At 44.5% G+C, this 22,595-nt stretch overlaps 1 protein-coding gene across 1 annotated transcript in view; it reads left to right on the top strand.

Annotated features, from left to right (window-relative positions):
* The window catches only part of LOC126471217 (diacylglycerol kinase gamma-like), a 446,798-nt gene that overhangs the window by 417,212 nt on the left and 6,991 nt on the right, over positions 1–22,595 (top strand). The gene's annotated exons all lie outside the window — the stretch shown is intronic.

Raw genomic sequence — 22,595 nt, 5'->3', positions numbered from 1 at the left:
TATGAGGACGGAGGGATTTTGGGATAGCGTCACAAAAGAAGCAGTAGAAATAAAAATATAAAAATCTATCAAAAAGGCCGGTGGTCTGTAACTCAGCCCAGCCTGGGACCCGCCCATCGTGATGTTTAAGCGCGCTCGACGAATGCGGAACGGAAACATTACCAGAACTGGCGAGGAAGAGAGCACCAGTGACGTCACAGCCAGCAGCGCGACTATGTAACGGCGAGGCCACGGCGACACGGCAGTCATTTACCACTTGATAAATGACAGAGGAGGGCTCGATCGAAAGCTCTGGGGACCACTTGACGCGGCCGGAAGGCGCGAGACCATGCACGCATTCATCATTTTTTTAATTTTTTTATTTTTTTTATTTTCTGAGCTTATAGCATCCGCAAATTGTGGTTTTCTAGAACCAGATCACTTAATATCTATGCAGCCGGAGAACTAATTAATAGAAAGGTGCTGACGGTCCTGAATTTTCCTAAATTTTCTGAGTAGTACTTATTGTCTTCGCAGTTAAGGTGGAGGAATATGACAGAACTACAGCCAGAAGGTGTGAATATTCCCAATCGTAACCGAAATCATGCACATTGTGTGATTTAGTTCCATGTCTAATTTCTTGATGTAGGGGTTGTCAGTACACATGGGGAAGCAGTATTCTGCTACTTAATAAACCAAAACCAAAGCTGTTGTTCTTAGGCTCTAAGCACTATGGGACTTAAGAAATATCTGAGGTCATCAGTCCCCTAGACTTAGATCAAACCTAGCTAACCTATGGACATAACACAAAGCCATGCCCTATGTAGGATTCGAACCTGCGACCGTAGCAGCAGCGCGGTTTCAGAGTGAAGCGCCTAGAACCGCTCGGCCACAGCGGCCGGTATTCTTAACGTAGATACCGAAGAACCCCATGTGGTGCAACATACCTTCTGCATGATGCTATTCCTTGTATGGAGTTTTGCAGTTGTCTCTTTCAGATGTTGCTTATAGGTTAACGTTGTTTCTGAAGTAACACCTGCATACTTTGGAGTTTCATTGTGAGTTACGGTGCCATTTTCGAAAGTAATTCTAAGTTTCACTTTTGCAAGTTTGTTGTTCAGGTGACAGTATGTAACCTCTGTCCTAAGTGAATTGGGCTGTAGCCTCCATTTGCGGAAATACTTACCCATCGCTAACAAAATAATCATTTTTAGAACATCATATGTTTTATTAATTTCCGTGTGTTGTATAGTTAGTGCCCTATTACCAACGTATCCAAATTTTGGAGATATTTCTTTCCTTGTAGTTTCGAGGTCACAGACCCAGTTTCAGTCTCTAATTCTAGTTTCAATCAACTTAGGTGTGAAGGTGCATCCTGGAATCATCAGTGATGTGTAGGTGTTGGACGGCTTTTCCAGGGGGAAAAAAATCCATTGTAATTGTTACGAAGAGCTGAGTAAGAATCTGACTTTCTTTGAGATCAAAGCAGACGATTTGCTAACTACGACAGAATATTGTTTGCTACATAACTATACAACAAGGAAATAATCAAACGCTAATTTGAAAAGGAAAAGCTTGTGTGAAGCAGGGCGACTGCTTACCGCCATTGTCGTTAAGTTGCCCATCTCATAAACACTAAACTTTCAGACGAGGAATAAAAGCACAACGGGCTCATTATTTTTCTTTTGTAGTTGTTGTTGTTGTTTGAGGAACAGTAGATCCACAGCTCTACTTTATTTTCATTTTATTTATCTGTCTTTCGTTCTTTGAGTGTTGTATCAGTGTGGCAGCACTATTCTCAGTCAATTTCTGCGATCAGGCAAGCCGTCAGAATGATATTCTCTATCGTCTCTGGGCAATGCTGAACCATATTTATACATCATTATTTATTACTATTCATTTAGACTTCATAAATAAGTAGGTATCAGTAACTATTAGCAAACATGAAGTCAACACTGTCTCTGCAAGATGTTCCTCCGTGTGTCTTGTACTTCCTCTTGTTCGGCATCCCGTTCTTTCTTCAATCCCTAAACTTATTATAAGTTTTGGTACTCTTATTTCCTCCATTCTTCTTACCTGACCATGCCACAACAGTTTCCTTCTGCCCAACCCATCCCATACACTATCTGCTCTAAAGTGTCCAGACGCCTATATGTGGACATAAGAACGAAAGTGCCTGGGCTGGGACCGTTACGGTTGCAGAACTGAATATATATTCACAATATATATAAATGACCTTGTGGATAACATCGGAAGTTGACTGAGGCTTTTTGCGGATGATGCTGTAGTATTTCGAGAGGCTGTAACAATGGAAAATTGCACTGAAATGCAGTATGATCTGCAACGAATTGATGCATGGTGCAGGGAATTGAATCTCAATGTAGACAAGTGTAATGTGCTGCGAGTACACAGAAAGAAAGATCCTTTATCATTTAGTTACAAAATAGCAGGTCAGCAACTGGAAGCAGTTAATTCCATAAATTATCTGGTAGTAGGCATCAGGAGTGATTTAAAATGGAATGACCATATAAAATTAATCGTCAGTAAAGCAGATGCCAGACTGAGATTCATTGGAAGAATCCTAAGGAAGTGCAGTCCGAAAACAAAGGAAGTGGGTTACAGTACACTTGTTCGCCCACTGCTTGAATATTGCTCACCGGTGTGGGATCCGTACCAGACAGGGTTGATAGAAGAGAGAGAGAAGATCCAACGGAGATCAGCGCGCTTCGTTACAGGATAATTTAGTAATCGCGAAAGCGTTACGGAGATGATAGATAAACTCCAGTGGAAGACTCTGAAAGAGAGACGCTCAGTAGCTCGGTACGAGCTTTTGTTGAAGTTTGGAGAACATACCTTCACCGAGGACTCAAGCAGTATATTGCTGCCTCCTACGTATATTTCCCGAAGAGACCATGAGGATAAAATCAGAGAGATTAGAACCCAAACAGAGACGTACCGACAATCTTTCTTTCCACGAACAATACGAGACTGGAATAGAAGAGAGGACCGATAGCGGTATTCAAGGTACCCTCCGCCACACACCGTCAGGTGGCTTGCGGAGTATGGATGTAGAAGTAGAAGTGGGAGATGAAGACCAACTGGCGCTCTGTTTGCTAATGAAACAGCATTCGCAAGACCCATATTTATTCGAGTGTAGTGTTATAGTTGAATCGCCTTCTGAGCAACAGCCGCGAGGAAGGCCGTGTACACGGCACGCAGAGTAGATTGTACTGACGCTCCGCAGTCACTCGTGGTCGTCGTTTCAGCTGTGGCAGCTCAAGTCATACCGCGCTGTGGCGCGGGGTAGCGGTCGGCAGGAGCAGATGTCAGTGCAGTTACAGCGTGCAGACGTAGGCCGCGGTCGCCGGTGTCTGCTCACACGTGCAAGCGTGGGGCAGCAGTCTTTATCGCGCCTCGCAGATAGACACAGGTTGACGGTACGTCAAACACTGTCATTTCGGCACTCAGAAAGCCGGAGGTGGAAGTCCCGAAGACTTCACGTCAGCTTACAGCGACCAGAACCGGTAGACCAGGCACGCAGCAGTGCCGAAGGTAGAAGCCATCTGGCACAAGAAGCACCTCACATGGTCTGCATCATAGCTGGTTCACTGTAACTGAATAACATGTGGGCTTGGAAGCCTGATTACTGTTCTTCTGTGGCAATGACGTTAAGTCTGGCCGAGGGTGACCGCACCTGCCCACGTTTTTTGGGCTAATCAGCGCTGTTCGCCGCATCTCGGTGTCACAACCGTGGCTTCCAGAGCTTCAGCTTGGAGCTTTTCCGCTATATAAGCGAGCTGTCGACGCTCTTACGGAACATCTACTCGTTCTTGTGGCATCGGTCTGTGCTGTCAGAATGACGTTATGATCCTTCCTCAGTGAGGCCATATTTTGTAATTAGCGATTCAGATAATTCTCCCGAGCGAGGTGAAGAGATAGCTTCCAGGGCGTACTATATTGTTTACAGTATTAGCCCTCTGCCTGCTTATCGTTCTGATTGCTACAAGGCTTGATGGCCTAGATTAACTTGGCTCGGCGCTGGCTGGAGAAAAATTTAAGAAATTATGCTTTTTCTCATGACATCTTTCTTTGGCGCAACAAATACGAGGCATCTCCACCCTTTGCCTTTATGACGGCTTGACTTCTACATCTACATCTACAGCCATACTCCACAAGCCACCCGACGGTGTGTGGCGGAGGGTACCTTGAGTACCTCTATCCGTTCTCCAAAAATGTTCAAATGTGTGTGAAATCTTATGGGACTTAACTGCTAAGATCATCAGTCCCTAAGCTTACACACTACTTAACCTAAATTATCCTAAGGACAAACACACACACCCATGCCCGAGGGAGGACTCGAACCTCCGCCGGGACCAGCCGCACAGTCCATGACTGCAGCGCCTAGACCGCTCGTATCCGTTCTCCCTTCTATTCCAGTCTCGTATTGTTCGTGGAAAGAAAGGTTGTCGGTATGCCTCTGTGTAGGCTCTAATCTCTCTGATTTTATCCTCATGGACTCTTCGCGAGATATACGTAGGAGGGAGCAATATACTGCTTGACTCCTCGGTGAAAGTATGTTCTCGAAACTTCAACAAAAGCCCGTACCGAGCTACTGAGCGTCTCTCCTGCAGTGTCTTCCACTGGAGTTTATCTATCATCTCCGTAACGCTTTCGCGATTACTAAATGATCGTGTAACGAAGCGCGCTGCTCTCCGTTGGATCTTCTCTATCTCTTCTATCAACCCTATCTGGTACGGATCCCACACTGCTGAGCAGTATTGAAGCAGTGGGCGAACAAGTGTATTGTAACCTACTTACTTTGTTTTCGGACTGCATTTCCTTAGGATCCTTCCAATGAATCTGTCTGGCATCTGCTTTACCGGCGATTAATTGTATATGGTCATTCCATTTTAAATCACTCTTAATGCGTACTCCCAGATAATTTATGGAATTAACTGCTTCTAGTTGCTAACCTGTTATACTGTAGCTAAATGATAAAGGATCTTTCTTTCTGTGTATTCGCAGCACATTACACTTGTCTACATTGAGATTCGATTACCATTCCCTGCACCATGAGTCAATTCGTTGCAGATCCTCCGGCATTTCAGTACAATTTTCCATTGTTAACAACCTCTCGATATACTACAGCATCATCCGAAAAAAACCTCAGTGAACTTCTGATGTTATCCACAAGGTCATTTATATATATTGTGAATAGCAACAGTCCTACGACACTCCCCCCCGGCACACCTGAAATCACTCTTACTTCGGAAGACTTATCTCCATTGAGAATGACATGCTGCGTTCTGTTATGTAGGAACTCTTCAATCCAATCACACAGTTAGTCTGATAGTCCATATGCTCTTACTTTGTTCATTAAACAACTGTGGGGAACTGTATCAAACGCCTTGCGGAAGTCAAGACACACGGCATCTACCTGGGAACACTTGTCTATGGCCCTCTGAGTCTCGTGGACTTCTGCTGGAATCACTTCTAATGCGGAGTCTAAATGTCTTCCTCAAGAGTCGAAACTGGAGAAGTTAGTGATGTAGGACACTGCGGTCTGGAGTTAATTCGACGTTATACCTTATTCTAAAGGTAATCCACTAGGATCAGCTCGGCACTCAACAAACCAGTCCATTTCAAAATTATGCAGCGTCATGCTGCTTCAAAGAATCATCGTCTACTAACTCTTTCTCCACTGTGTGAAGTACACAATGATGCTAACTGTTTTCATATCCTTCCGTATTTATTGTTGTCTTGAAATCAATAATGAGACGACACAGTAACCACGAAAAACAACCCCATACCGTAACACCACCGCTTGAGTACTTCATTGTCAGCACTACAAATGATGGCAGGTAACGTTCTCTAGGCATTCACGTATCAAACAATTCCATGGGATGGCCACCGGGTGTAGCGTGATTCATCAGTCCAGACCATTCGTTTCCTGTTAACCACTGTCCATTGACGTCTGCTCTTTACATCAACTCGAGCGTCACTTATCACTAACCACAGAAATGCATAGCTTACAAGGAGCTGCTCGACCATTGTACCCCATTGTTTTTCAAATGGTCAGATGGGTGTGAATTCCTAAGGGACCAAACTGCTGAAGTCATCTGTCGCTAGACTTACACACTACTTAAACTAACTTATGCTAAGAACAACACACACACCCATGCCCGAGGGAGGACTCGAACCTCCGACGGGAGTGGCCGCGCAGTTAGTGACATGGCGCCTCTAACCGCTCGGCCACTCCGCAGGGCTTTCTTTCTCTCTCTTCACGCACCGTCTTTGTGCTAGCTGGAATGGTGGTAGCACTTTGCAACTCACGAATTATTCCTTCCACTGATTTTATACGATTTTTTAAACCATCGGCAATGCTCGACGGTCCTTGCCCATCAGGACACGAAGTATGCGTGGTCTTGGTTTAGCTGTGGTTGTGTCTTCGGGCTGCCACTTCCCTCTCACATCACCAACAATCGACTTGCCACCTCTGGAAGTGTTGACATGTCCCTGATGGATTTACACTACTGGCTATTAAAATTGCTACACCACGAAGATGACGTGCTACAGACGCGAAATTTAACCGACAGGAAGAAGACGCTGTGATATGCAAATGATTAGCTATTCGGATCATTCACAGAAGGTTAGCGCCGGTGATGACACCTACAACGTGCTGGCATGAGGAAAGTTTCCAACCGATTTCTGATACACAAACAGCACTTGACCGGCGTTGCCTGGTGAAACGTGTGTTGTGATGCCTCGTGTAAGGAGGAGAAATGCGTACCATCACGTTTCCGACTTTGATAGAGGTCGGATTGTAGCCTATCGAGATTGCGGTTTATCGTATCGCGACATTGCTGCTCGCGTTGGTCGAGATCCAATGACTGTTAGCAGAATATGGAATCGGTGGGTTCATTAGGGTTATAGGAACGCCGTGCTGGATCCCAACAGCCTCATATCACTAGCAGTCGAGATGACAGGCATCTTATCCGCATGACTGTAACGGAACGTGCAGCCAAGTCTCGATCCCTGAGTCAACAGATGGGGACGTTTGCAAGACAACAACCATCTGCACGAACAGTTCGACGACGTTTGCAGCAGCATGGACTATCAGCTCGGAGACCATGGCTTCGATTACCCTTGACGCTACATCACAGACAGGAGCGTTTGCGATGGGGTACTTAACGACGAACCTGGATGCACGAATGGCAAAACGCCATTTTTTCGGATTCATCCATGTTCTGTTTACAGCATCATGATGGTCGCATTCGTGTTGGGCGACATCTCGATGAACGCACATTGGAGCCGTGTATTCGTCATCGTCATACTGGCGTAACACCCGACGTGGTGCCATTGGTTCACGTCTCGGTCACCTCATGTTCGCATTAACGGCACTTTGAATAGTAGACGTTACATTTCAAATATGTTACGACCCGTGGCTCTACCCTTCATTCGATCCCTGCGAAACCCTACATTTCAGTGGGATAATGCACGACAGCATGTCGCAGGTCCTGTACGGGCCTTTCTGGATACAGATAATGTACGACTGCTGCCCTGGCCAGCACATTGTCCAGATCTCTCACCAATTGAAAACGTCTGTTCAATGGTGGCCGAGCAACTGGCTCGTCACAATACACCAGTCACTACTCTTGATGAACTGTGGTATCGTGTTGAAGCTGCATGGGCAGCTGTACCTGTACACGCCATCCAAGCTCTGTTTGAGTCAATGCCCAGGCGTATCAAGGCCGTTATCACGGCCAGAGGTGGTTGTTCTGGGTACTGATTTCTAAGGTTCTGTGTGCCCAAACTGCGTGAAAATGTAATCACATGTCAGTTCTAGTATGATATATTTGTCCCATGAATACCCGTTTATCATCTGCATTTCTTCTTGGTGTAGCAATTTTAATGCCGGTAGTGTATTACTCAGGTGACATTCAATGGCTAGTTCATGTTCGAAATCACTGAACTCTCTTGTCCGACCCCTTCTCCTGTTACTGCGTTTACTACTGGGCTACTGGCGACTCACTGCTAACTGCCTCATTTAATACTGGCGGGTCGGCTTCTCGTGACATCTAGTGGTCAATCCTGCATCGTATAGGAAACATCTTTGATAGTACAAAAATGGACGACCAGTTTATTTTTTTAAGACTTTAAAGGCAGTCAGTACGTACAAAATAAGTCAGTAATATTCACGAAAGCATCATTTACTATTTCTCTGTTCATGATTCTGCTGACCCTTAGAACAATGCCTGTATCGTGTGCAAAAAGGATTAATTCTGCCTCCTGATTCGTATAAAACGGCAGAGCGTTAACATAAAGCGAGAACAGTATTGGGCCAATGATGATTCCTGCATGCCGTTTCTCAAATAAGAAATAAACCAGGATTGTGCTGAATTATGTTTCACATAGAAACTTAATGTCTGTAATAGAATATTATGATTGACACAACCAGATACCCTCGATAAATTAAGAACGAGTCTCGGTCTGGCACATAGTTTTAATCTGCCAGGGTGTTTCACATCAGCGCACACTCCGCTGCAAGAGTGAAAATCTCATTCTGAAAAAGAAAACAGTCTGCACCATGTCGTTCTGTTACAAAAGTTATAAATCTGTTGTGATTATTACTTTTCTGTGCCTAAAATATGGGTTGTAGACAGTGCAACACTTTTTCCAGTATTTCTGTCAAATAGAAGCGAAATAACAAAAAGCTTTTATCCGTTACTATTCCTCGTAGTACCAAGTAAGTTAGAAGACAATTAAGCTGAAGTAAGCGTGACCCCCACGCTAGCGCTGCTGCATTTACCATCAAATTTGTAGTGAAAGATTTTGTTAAACTTTTTTTGTCATCTGTTGTGTCAAAATATTCGTGTAACTCAACTAACTCGCCATTTTCTTAAAAAAAATACATTGTTCAGGGTGGAACGAGCTATAGGCAGAGTGGGTCAATATTTACTCATGCTCGTGTCGGCCCTGGGAAACAGTAATGGCTTGCATGAAACAAATGTGACTCATGTGTGTGTGATTGTGTGTGTGTGTGTGTGCGCGAGCGCGTTTGTGTGTGTGTGTGTGTGTGCGCGAGCGCGTTTGTGTGTGTGTGTGTGTGTGTGTGTGTGTGTGTGTAGTACTAGTAGTAGCACTAGTAACAGTAGACGCCTCTTCACGACCGACAGTCAGTTCTTTGCCGTCACGCTTCATTTCATCGAGGGAGTGTAGTTGAAAGGCTAATGACGCTACCACCGAGTGCCCTTGCCCGCACAGAAAGCTGTGATTTACGGGAAACAGACGCAGATTTAGCCGTCAGAAGCAACTGAAATTACCGCAAGAACTTTGCACGGCTTTAGGCCAGATTTAGTTATTCATTTTAACAGAGAGCTCCTTCCGCCGTGTTGGTCAAATTATTTAGGTCTCTGGCCCCACAATGCAATGCGACTGCGTCACAGCGCCCCTCCACCCTCTCAATTCCCTAGACCCCTCTCCGCTGGTCTCGCATTAGCGGGTGCATTTGTCACGCAGCAGGGACCTTAACCCGCTCATTTACATTCTGCGTACCTTTGTCTCTCGCGCCGCGGCAATTACTTGCTTCTTTTTTTCCACTTCCTCGCCAGACTTAAGCGAGTGCCTTTTATCTTATCAGCCACAACTGCTTATGAGCTGTAAGTTGAATTAGAAGAGATAAAAATCTTGAGATTACGATCAAACTTTCTGTAGGGGAAGGAGCAGGTTCAATGGCTGTATTAGCTTTTTGCAATTGGATCTTTCTTTGCTGTAATATGAAAATTTAGCCAATATTTAAATTTATTCCCTCCACATGCTACTCTCTGAGGTCTCATTATTTGAGTTCATTTTAACTGTGTTCGTTGGAAAATAAATGGACTTTTGCACAAAGACAGTACTGAATTAACTTCTGCAGATGCCGTGCTTTAACATAGATTTCTAACGCAGCCAAAACATAGCGACGCAGAAACGTTGTAACTGCCAATGAAACAGCAGTAAATTAAGATCATAGTGACTACATAGCGACTCAGAAACGTTGTAACTGCCAATGAAACACCAGTCAATTAAGAGCACAGTGACAACAAAGATAACTGGCTGGTGCTAATCTAGCAAATGTGAATAATTGAATAACGGAAGTAGTTAATTCGGGCTCCCAGAAACTGTTTCAAGAAGGAATATTTTAATAGGTTTATCGTTTCGACAGTTGCACTGAGGCTGATGTGGCAGATAGTAAGAAAAGCGATCGCGGAATAGAGAAACTACAACCGCTTAATAGCAGAAAAGCATCTGGACCAGAGGTTTAAGAGCTAACTGTTGTCTTTTTCTTTAATTACGAAAAACGTATCATTACTCTGCAGTTCGCAGTTAAGTGCCTGCCAGAGGCTTCGCCGAACCATCTTCAAGTGATTTCTCCACCGTTGCACTGTCGAACGGCCCGTGGGGAAAACGGGCACATCAGTCTTTCTGTGCGAGCTATTATTTCTGTTATTTTATCATGACGATCATTTCTCCATATGTAGGTGGGCGGCAACAGAATATTTTCGCAATCGGAGGAGAAAGTTGGTGATTGAAATGTGGTAAGAAGATCTTGCCGCAACGAAAAAGTCTTTGTTTTAATTACTGCCACCCCCCCCCCCCCACCCACGTTTCATTTCTGTGGCATTCTCTCCTCCATTTTGCGGAAGTACAAAATGAACTGCTGTTCTTTGAACTTTTCAGAAGTTCTCCGTCAGTGTCATCAGATACGGATCCTAAACGACACGACAGTATTCCAGAAGATGGCGAACAAGTGTGGTTTAAGTAGTGTCTTTAGTAGACTTGTTGCAATTTCTAAGCGTACTGCCAATAACTGGCAGTCTTTGGTTTGATTTCCCCACAGCATTGTCTATGTGATCGTTCCAATTGAAATTATACGTAATTGTAATCTCTAAGCATTTACTTGAATTTACAGCCTTTAGATTTCTGTGATTTATCATGTAAACGAAATTTAACGGATTTCTTTAGTGTTCATGTGGATGAGTACAACTGTTTTTCCAACAAGCCATTTCGAAAACGCATCAGACTAATTTTTGTGGCGCCAGCAACTGACCTTCGCTGAAGCAACGGAGAAGAGACTCAAGAATCTTAGAAAGAAATGATCAGTTAGTACTACAAGCGGATAGGTGAAACTAATGGGGTACAAAGATTATGCATCATTTAGTGTAATGGAAATCATCTTATAAATTATCTTCCCTGTAATTCCCATGCTTATCCAATTTGTGCAGAGTGAAACATCTCTGAACCATACTTGAAATGAAAAAACCCTGACCTCTGAACACAAAAACAGCTTTTCCCTGAGCACTTGATGTGAGCTGAACTGAAGCGTTTGCTGGCTGCTCTCCAGCGTTTAAAGTCAGTCTGCTGTGGCGTTACTTACGCTAAAATACCTAAAAATCACATAATATGTAATATAATAGTGGAAGATATTTCTGGATGGTGGTGCAGTTAAGCAGGGCATCGAAATATTGTGTGGCCTCTTGCAGACCGTCGGCTCACATAAGAAAGTGGCTACCAAAAACACAAGGAAAATTTCAAAAAGAAGCTTGCACATCGGCTCCAGACTCGTTTGTAAGTTGCTGTATTAGATAACCACTCCGTCTACACAGTATTCACATGTACATTGAACCCTTTATTCAATAGCGAAATTTCAATTCAGCACAAAAGAAATAAATCACTTTGCGAGGTACACTATAATAATGAGCTCAAAGAATCTAACTGATTTGTTACTGAAGGACAGGGGGTTTTAGTATCTAGCACCACCACACATGGCAGTAGCACGTCTGAATATTCCATCCAATGTGATCACATGACTCGAAACCGTTCACAAAGAACAAAGTTACTTCTAATGTCAAGAGATTTACTTAGTCGAACCACAACGTTGGGCTGGCAGCTGTGGCCGAGTGGTTCTAGGCGCTTCAGTCCGGAACCGCACGACCGCTGCCGTCGCAGGTTCGAATCCTGCCTCGGGCATGGATGTGTGTGATGTCCTTAGGTTAGTTAGGTTTAAGTAGTTCGAAGTTCTAGGGGACTGATGACCTCAGATATTAAGTCTCATAGTGCTCAGAGCCATTTGAACCACAACGTTGGAAAATCTAACTTGCCCTATATGAGAGCAGCCGATCACATTTGCAATGCGTTGATTAATCCAACAGTATTGGGTAGTTTCATCAACATATCTGCAGCAGCATGACGTGACACAACAACGTGGGACCACGCAAAGGAATAGAACCAACACTGTGTAAAACTGACAAGCAACTAGGGCCCATGCCACCTGAGTTCAGAGCGAATTCTCGCGGAAAGCAGTTTGACTGGATGCCACAAAGCAAAGAGCTTCATGTAAGACATGTCACACCTCTAGATAGGTCACAGAGCTATGCATGACAGTACATCATGGACGTCACAGTGTCTACGTGCAAGCCTCCTTGGATAAGACAGGATATCACCATGTTAATGTATCAGTGAAAACAGTCGAGGCTAAAGGCACACTGGTTTCGAGTTCATTATAGGTCGCTGGAGCAACGGAGGGTACCTAGCGACTGGAAAAATGTTCACGTCATTTTTGTTTTAAAGAAGGGGCAGTAGGACACATGCACATGATGATATACTCTATGTATCAAAAGAATCCGCACACCTGGCTGAAAATAACTTACAAGTTCGTGGCGCCCCCATCAGTAATGCTGGAATTAAATATGGTGTTGGCCCACCCTTAGCCTTGATGACAGCTTCCACTCTCGGAGGCATTAGTTCAGGCAGGCACTGGAAGGTGTCTTGGGGAATGGCAGTCCACTCTTCACGGAGTGCAGCACTGAGGAAAGGTATCGATGTCGGTCGATGAGACCTGGCACGAAGTCGACCTTCCAAAGCAAGAAGGTGCCTAAAGTATCAGTGTAGGCCTGTGCTGTGATAGTGCCACGCAAAACAACAAGTGGTGCAAGCCCACTCCATCAAAAACAAGACCACACCATAACACCACCGCCTCCGAATTTTACTGTTGGCACCACACACGCCGACCGGTGTGGCCGTGCTGTTCTAGGCGCGTCAGTCTGGAGCCGCGTGATCGCTACGGTCGCAGGTTCGAATCCTGCCTCGGGCATGGATGTGTGTGATGTCCTTAGGTTAGTTAGGTTTAAGTAGTTCTAAGTTCTAGGGGACTGATGACCACATATGTTGAGTCCCATAGTGCTCAGAGCCATTTGAACCACTACACACGCTGTTCAATCGTCCACTATTTACGCTCCTTACACCAAGCGAGTCGTCGTTTGGCATTTACCGGCTTCATGTGTGGCTTACGAGCTGCCGCTTGACCATGAAATCCAAGTTTTCTCACCTGCCGCCTAAGTGTCATAGTACCTGCAGTGGATCCTGATGCAGTTTAGAATTCTTGTGCGATGGTCTGGATAGATGTCTGTCTGTTGCAAATTACGACCCTCTTTAACTGGCGGCGGTCTCTGTCAGCCATCAGACGAGGTCGCCCTGTACGCTTTTGTGCTGTACATGTCCATTCACATTTCCACTTCACTATCACATCGGAAACAGTGGACCTAGGGATGATTAGGAGTATGGAAATCTCGCTTACAAACCTATGACACAAGTGACACCCAACCACCTGACCACGTTCGAAGTCTGTGTGTTCCGCGGAGCGCTCCAATCTGCTCTCTCACGATATCTAATGACTACTGAGGTCGCTGATATGGAGTAGGTGGCAGTAGGTGGCAGCACAATGTACCTAATATGAAAAAGTATGTTTTTGGGGGTGTCCGCATACTTTTGATCACATAGTTTTCGTATATACTATCATCTGTTTGTTGTAGAATTATGGAACATGTTTTATGCTCATGCACCATGAAAGTTTTTGAGTGCGAAATTCTGCCATATAAAAATCAATATGGACTCCCGACTCTGCAAAGAGAGTTCTTGCGAAACTCAGTTCGTTCTGTTTGTGCATGAGATCCAGAGAGCCGCAAACAACGGAGTACATGTTGATTCCGTGTTCCCTGATTTCAGGAAGGCATTCGATGCCGTTCCGCACTGTAATTTCGTGAACAAAATACTGTCTTACCGAGTATTGGACCAATTTTGTGACTGAAAAATTTTGGAAATAAGTGGTAAGTTCCTACGCGATCAAACTGCTAAGGTCATCGGTCCCTAGGCTCACACACTACTTCATCTAACTTAAACTAACTTACACTAACGACAACACACACATCCATGCCCCAGGTAGGACTCGAACCTCCGACGTGGGGAGCCGCGCGAACCGTGGCAAGGCGCCCTACACCTCACTGCTACCCCACGCGGCTTTGTGACTGGTATCACGACTTTCCTGCAGATAGAACTCAACAAGTCGCGCTTAACAGAAAAATATCGATAACAGTGTTTACAATATACCGGGTGATCAAAAAGTCAGTATAAATTTGAAAACTTAATAAACCACGCAATAATGTAGATAGATAGGTAAAAATTGACACACATGCTTGGAATGACATAGGGTTTTATTAGGACCCAAAAAAGTTCACAAAATGTTCGACAGATGACGTTGGACAGCAAAACGTCAGTAACTGCTACTGTGACGGGTGAGAGGCACGCCGGTATGCTACAGAATCGTATCATCCCCAGACTGGCTGATAAACACCTGCTGGAACGTACGATGTTTATGCAGGATTGTGCTCCACTCCATATTGCAAGACGCGTGAAAGATCTCTTGCGCGTGTCGTTTGGTGATGATCATGTGCTCAGCCGCCACTTTCGTCATGCTTGGCCTCCCAGGTCCCCAGACCTCAGTCCGTGCGATTATTGGCTTTGGGGTCATGCTTCACAGTGCTGTCCACAACATTATTCCTCGACTACAGCTATTGTTGACGAATGATGATGGACGTATTGAGCATTTCCTGTAAAGAACATCATCTTTGCTTTGTCTTACTTTGTTATGCTGATTATTGCTATTCTGATCAGATGAAGCGCCATCTGTCGGACATTTTCGAACTTTTGTATTTTTTTGGTTCTAATAAAACCCCATGTCATTCCAAGCATGTGTGTCAATTTGTACCTCTCTATCTACATTATTCCGTGATTTATTCAGGTTTCAAATTTATACTGACTTTTTGATCACCCGGTATATAAATGAGCGGTGACGTAGTAATGAGATGAAAGCGACCCAGCGTAATGAAATTTTGTAAATAGTACAACAGTAACTGATCGTAAATACACTCCTGGAAATGCAAAAAAGAACACATTGACACCGGTGTGTCAGACCCACCATACTTGCTCCGGACACTGCGAGAGGGCTGTACAAGCAATGATCACACGCACGGCACAGCGGACACACCAGGAACCGCGGTGTTGGCCGTCGAATGGCGCTAGCTGCGCAGCATTTGTGCACCGCCGCCGTCAGTGTCAGCCAGTTTGCCGTGGCATACGGAGCTCCATCGCAGTCTTTAACACTGGTAGCATGCCGCGACAGCGTGGACGTGAACCGTATGTGCAGTTGACGGACTTTGAGCGAGGGCGTATAGTGGGTATGCGGGAGGCCGGGTGGACGTACCGCCGAATTGCTCAACACGTGGGGCGTGAGGTCTCCACAGTACATCGATGTTGTCGTCAGTGGTCGGCGGAAGGTGCACGTGCCCGTCGACCTGGGACCGGACCGCAGCGACGCACGGATGCACGCCAAGACCGTAGGATCCTACGCAGTGCCGAGGGGACCGCACCGCCACTTTCCAGCAAATTAGGGACACTGTTGCTCCTGGGGTATCGGCGAGGACCATTCGCAACCGTCTCCATGAAGCTGGGCTACGGTCCCGCACACCGTTAGGCCGTCTTCCGCTCACGCCCCAACATCGTGCAGCCCGCCTCCAGTGGTGTCGCGACAGGCGTGAATGGAGGGACGAATGGAGACGTGTCGTCTTCAGCGATGAGAGTCGCTTCTGCCTTGGTGCCAATGATGGTCGTATGCGTGTTTGGCGCCGTGCAGGTGAGCGCCACAATCAGGACTGCATACGACCGAGGCACACAGGGCCAACACCCGGTATCATGGTGTGGGGAGCGATCTCCTACACTGGCCGTACACCACTGGTGATCGTCGAGGGGACACTGAATAGTGCACGGTACATCCAAACCGTCATCGAACCCATCGTTCTACCATTCCTAGACCGGCAAGGAAACTTGCTGTTCGAACAGGACAATGCACGTCCGCATGTATCCCGTGCCACCCAACGTGCTCTAGAAGGTGTAAGTCAACTACCCTGGCCAGCAAGATCTCCGGATCTGTCCCCCATTGAGCATGTTTGGGACTGGGTGAAGCGTCGTCTCACGCGGTCTGCACGTCCAGCACGAACGCTGGTCCAACTGAGGCGCCAGGTGGAAATGGCATGGCAAGCCGTTCCACAGGACTACATCCAGCATCTCTACGATCGTCTCCATGGGAGAATAGCAGCCTGCATTTCTGCGAAAGGTGGATATACACTGTACTAGTGCCGACATTGTGCATGCTCTGTTGCCTGTGTCTATGTGCCTGTGGTTCTGTCAGTGTGATCATGTGATGTATCTGACCCCAGGAATGTGTCAATAAAGTTTCCCCTTCCTGGGACAATGAATTCACGGTGTTCTTATTTCAATTTCCAGGAGTGTATCTGTTTATTCAACTACCGGTTACAATAATTATGATTATCTTCAAATTGATCTAAAAAGAGAGAACGTGCGTATTTATGGAAAAAATATACATGATAGTAGACTATCAGCTATTACAAGCAGTATCGTAATGTACATAGACTGGAAGGTTAGTAAACATAGCTGTCTTCCTGAAGTTAACAGAGTAAGCAAATAAAATATGTAGCCATAAACGGCATCGTCACACAGGATAAAATCATGATAAAACGGTAAACACAAATGTCCTGTAATGTCTATTCGTCGCTGGCGTACTGCGCTTGTAACTGCCGTGCAAACAGGTGAGTATGCGTGACCGCTAGTGCGTTGGCCGAAGGCGGTTTGCAACGGTGCGATACAGTCAGAAATACGATTTTAGGCATTCTACAGAAAACTAAATCAGGTACATTAGCATGAACTATAAGAAAGGGCTAGAACCTTAACAAATAATAGTATAAATTAGAAAACGTAGCTGCAAATAAGTGTCTGTGAATGTGTAGTACAATAAAGTTAATTGACAGTAGCATGCCAAAAGATAAAAAAAAGTTCCTGACACAGCGATCGTATCAAGACCGAGACTGAGGAATCGCGGGCGGAGCAGAGCCAAGACATAATGCAACTGGATAGAATCAGAAATATAGTTAATTAAAGATCTAAAGCTTAAACAAGGTATCATAATGAAATGTCGTTTAAAATTGTAAAAGTGAGTTCCTAGCGTTTGTGTGTGACGTATTCAGTGCACAAGTACGCGAACTGAAAGCTGTGTATCAAAACACGATAAAATGGCTGTGGGCGCAGCAGGCTCGCTGAATCCAAAACAAGGAAACCTGGGCAACACATGGCCAGGGGGGAAACAGAGCTCCACCAGTACATAAGACCTACAACAGCCTGTCATACAACGAGTAGTAGGTGTTGGCTGCAGGCCCATTCTGTTGATTAAGAAATTTAAAAGGGTGGTATTTCCTATTTCCAAAAATCTCTATTGCTCCCAAAAGATTCAGCCGACGTCCCTTGGGCGCTGTGTACAATATTGTAGTCTACGTTAGTTACGGTGTGCTTGTGGGCAGTCAAGTGGATGTGTGTGTTCCTTGAACCTAATGTTAAAATTCCTGCCCGTCTGTCCAAGATAACACTTCTCACAATCACTGCACTGTGTTCTATATACGCCTGAATTCAAATATTTATTACGTTTTTCATCTTTCTTTTGTCTAAGCTGTACTTCTAAAGCAATTATTTGAAAACCGCATCTAACGGTTGTGTTATTTAATTGCTTCTCTGACTGCTGAGAATGTGTCATCCGCACTAATTTCTTCTAGCTGTTTACTGTATTTTGTGGTCCTGAGTCTTTGTATTACTCATTTTCCTATATTTTTTTTGTAGGGATGTGTGACAAAGCTTTTTGTGTACCCTTTTGCTACCGCTATTTGTTTTAGTATATTTAGTTCCTTACGTATTTCTTGATTACCTAATGACAGGCAGATAAAATATGGAAGTAGTATAAATGATCTAATGGATGTCAGAAACCCCTTGACGAACTTCGCATAAGATGTGGTCGTCTATAAGAAGACAGCATAGCCATAAAACTATATAGCATTACGAGGAAACGTGCGGAGGATAGATTATTGGTGCTGGTGCAGGCAGTCGATCCTGATCGTAAAGAAATGTAACGCAGTGCGCATGTATAACCGAAAAAATCCGTTACTGTATGATTACAGTGTTGGTGACAAATCAGAAAAAGTAACTACGGTAAAATAATTAGGAGTAACCATTCGTAGCGACGTCAAGTGGAATTATCACATAAAACAAGTTGTAGGAAAAGTAGGCGTCAGGCTGAGATTCAGTGGAAGGATTTTCAGCAAATGTAATTCATCTACAAAATAAGGGGCTTACAAAACGTTTGTTACAAATTCTTGAGTATTGCTCATCACTCTGGGATCCTATCAGGCTGATTCCATAGAAGAGAGAGACAAGGCCGAACAAAGTGTTGCGCGTTTCGTCACGGGGTCGTTCAGCCGGCTCGAGAGTACTACAGAGATGCTCAATAAACTCCAGCTGCAAGCGCTGGAAGAGAGACGTTGTGCGTCACGGAGAGATTTACTGTAGAAATTCCGACAGAGAACGTTCCGAGAAGAGTCGGGCAACATATTACTTCCTCCCACATACGTTTCGCGAAATGACTACAAGAACATCCGAGAAATGAGGCTAATGCGGGGGTTCACCGACAATTATTCTTCCCACGCACCGTTCGCGAAAGTAACAGGGGAGGGGGAAAAATATAGCCTTACCAAAATTACCACTAGCCACGCACCGTAAAATGGCTTGCGTTGCATAACCGAAGACGCCGATTTGATGCTGCTGAAACAATGGTTTGCAAAATCATTTTGCATAAATCTGCCAGTGCTTTAATCAGTAAAATAAGGTTGTATTGCACGTTAGCATCACATATTACACTGAAGTAAAATAATACATAAAAAATACGATATGGGGCCTAGTTCTATCTGTGTTTTCCCGTTCCACATTCCTGATGAAGGCAATGATTTTTTCTGCAATAAGGATTTTTTATGGAGCGTTAACGCGACAAAAGTAGTGAGAACAAGTTATACAACGAATCCATCGACAATGACTTCGTGGCTGCATATAAACTACTTGAGGTAAATAGCATGGTGGTTAACAAAAACACGGAAGATTTTCAATCCTTTAGCACCCTTCTATGTGTCATTCACGCTACAACAGCGAAAGAAAAAATGTGTAATACGTAAGTGTGGATCGTTTGCACTGGCGTTAAAAGACTCCTTTGGATGTAGAAAGCGCCAGACCACCAAACATGGAGCGCGCATTTCTACCCTAGCGCTGGAGTTATGGTGAAGAAATAATTCATCAGATGCAGCACGAAAACTAACAGACAAATAGCTTAAGTCGCATCAAACCGAGTGATTTGTGCAGCAGCTTGCTGAGAGCTGGGTGGTGGCTAGCGGCATTAACAGCTTCCAGTGCGCGTGACCGGTCGCTCCTTCGGGGGATCAGTGGAGCTCGCCGCCTGCCGAGGCCTCAGAATTTCCATGCCTGGCTTACCTCCGGAGCACTCACTGCTACTGCTCAGAATAGACAAGCTAAGAGGAAATATCTTCTTCTTTCTACCAATAGTTGATAAGGGAAGATAGTGCTGTCGCAGGGTTTTTTTTTTCTCTGTTAGTGCTGTTTTTGTTCGTGATAATGGTGGTAATGGTAGGTGGTGGTGGTGGTGACGATGAGGACAGCTTTGATGCAGCTCTCCGTGCTTGTCTGTCCTGTGCTAGTATCTTTATCTCTGCATAGCTACTTCAAGATACATCTATTTGAGCTTGCTTACTGTATTCATGCGTTGGTCTCCCTCTGCAGTTTTTACCCAATACGCTTCGCTCCATTATCAAACTGACAACTCCTTGATGCCTCAGGATTTGTCCTATCAATACGAGTATGTGTCTTTTTTTAGTAAAGTTGTGCCATGAATTTCTTTTCCTCTCTAATTCGTCTCAGTACTTCCTCATTAGTTATTCGATCTATATATCTAATCGTCTGCAGTCTTCTGCTGCACATTTCAAAGTGGTTTTGATATGAAACAACTGGGCAGTATGTACTTCAGATAGAAATTTATTAAAATTTAGGCCCATTTTTGCTTCGTATTTCGGACTATAATTTGTTTTAGGCGTTATGGGTTCATGGAAGTTTCGAGAAGTGGCATGTGTAAAGGAAAAGTGCGAAATTTCTTTCAGATATATCACATGAAATCATGAGTAGTTGAGAACGTTATCTCCCAGTGTTTCAAAAGTGGAACCATCTCCTTAAAATAATTAATTGTCTACTTTTTGCCTATTTCTTTTTGTATTCATTGCTTACTGTGAAAATAAAGGTCAATTTTGTGAAAAATATTAAAATTATTTTTTTTAAATTGTTGGGGCTCAAAGGATTAACCAGTGAGTTATGGTTCTCCATTAGCAGGAGGAAGAAGGCAGATCATCTCCCCCACTATGTAACAGATTTCAGGTTATGGTCAGTGCGAATTTGTCCCTGTATATATGCGTGGGAACTCTTCCCCGCTACCAAAATAATTACTATGAGCAACCACAGAACCCCTTACTACATTTTGAATAAAAATTCAAGATAGCCTTGTCTTGGCTTAATGGCTGCTCCCACACCTCATAGGATTGTCTTCTCTCCTGTCTTTCAAATTTTATTTCTGCTATAAATCCTTTTTTTCCTTCGAACCAATGACGTTTTATGGCATGCAAGCCATCCTCACTCCATGCTTCTGTTGGGCTCGGCTGGTAGACTGTACTCTTCTGCACTCTACCTGCTCGGAGATTGGCTATCAGCAGAAAATACCTTTACGACTAGTGCCGTTCCCTCTAGTGAATCTTCCCTTTCACCAGCCAGCTAAAAGCCGCAAAGCTGCCGTAACAACAAGACTTGTTCACTGTACCAGGCCGGCCGCTGTGGCCGAGAGGTTCTAGGCGCTTCAGTCTGGAATCGCGCGACCACTACGGTCGCAGGTTCGAATCCTGCCTCGGGCATGGATGTGTGTGATGTCCTTAGGTTAGTTAGGTTTAAGTAGTTCTAAGTTCTAGGGGACTGATGGCCTTAGATGTTAAGTCCCATAGTGCTCAGAGCCATTTGAACCATTTTTTTGCACCACAGTTTTCTCGGTGCCGCGTTTGGATGACACCTTTATGCCATACACGGTATACTCTATACACGGAGGAATGCGAACAGTTTGAAAACTTAGCAGTTTCGGATATGCTTCCACCCTTGGCCCCCCATAAGCCGATGATCATGCCCTTTCGGACGTCAGATAAATTGCTTCGTTTACGAATTACGACAACGATTGCACTGTTTGGTCGCGTTCCACCGGCACGCTTCACATATCCTCCATCGCTAGTACTGCCACCTATCGTATGTGAGTGATTATTGCACGTTGATATCCAATGTAGGCGGTAGTCACATTAATGTGACGGGATCGTGTCTGTATTATTCTGCAAAACTTAAGCACGAGGTGGACAAAGTAAGGCTCAGAGACATTTGAACCATCACTGTAATAAAAGCAAAAGAGATACAGAAACAACTAAAAATGCAGTTGTTAGCAGTTGTTATTGTTGGTTGCAGTTCTCATGCAGCATTAGAGAATTGACTTCATTTATTGGTCGGATATGCCCGAGCGGTGTAGGGCGCTACAGTCATGGACTGTGCGGCTGGTCCCGGCGGAGGTTCGAGTCCTCCCTCGGGGATGGGTGTGTGTGTTTGTCCTTAGGATAATTTAAGTTAAGTAGTGTGTAAGCTTAGGGACTGATGACCTTAGCTGTTAAGTCCCATAAGATTTCACACACATTTGAACATTGTTTTTGGTCGGATATGCACATTTGATTAATAAAGAAGTTACATGACGGTTTTTGGAAAAAGCTGCCAGGTAGCAAAGTGGTGACTGATGAACACTCTATGGGTTTATATCAGTCCAGAAATGTGTATTACAATGAGTAAAAATACCTTCTCTTGTGAACCACACTACTATGGTAAATAGACTAGTATTTAAAAGCTGATGTTTGATTGCAGCTTGTTGTTGCATCCACTGATAAAAACTCACTCAAGAATCTCACTGTAGGATCGTAGTTCCCTTAACTGATACGCTGAACTCATTGGAGATGATACGGTTACAGTGAAATGCAGTGCAATACTCTAGGTACAGTAGTGTGGCTTAGTACAGGGGATAGTTCTGCTCTTCTTCTCATTGAGAGTTTCACAGTCTCCAAAGCCATATTCTACACTTGGGTTCTAATGTGGGCAGGCCTTTCTGATTCCCTACAACACGTGTGACTTCCCTGACAGAGATGCTGATGGATTCTCGTAAATGTACGACTTTCTGGTATTTTACGTGGTACAAACTTGCACCTTCTGATGCACTGCCAACA

The sequence above is a fragment of the Schistocerca serialis genome, chromosome 3 (genome assembly GCF_023864345.2).
Source record: "Schistocerca serialis cubense isolate TAMUIC-IGC-003099 chromosome 3, iqSchSeri2.2, whole genome shotgun sequence".
NCBI lineage: Eukaryota > Metazoa > Arthropoda > Insecta > Orthoptera > Acrididae > Schistocerca > Schistocerca serialis.
This window is presented reverse-complemented; position numbering and strand designations above follow the sequence as displayed.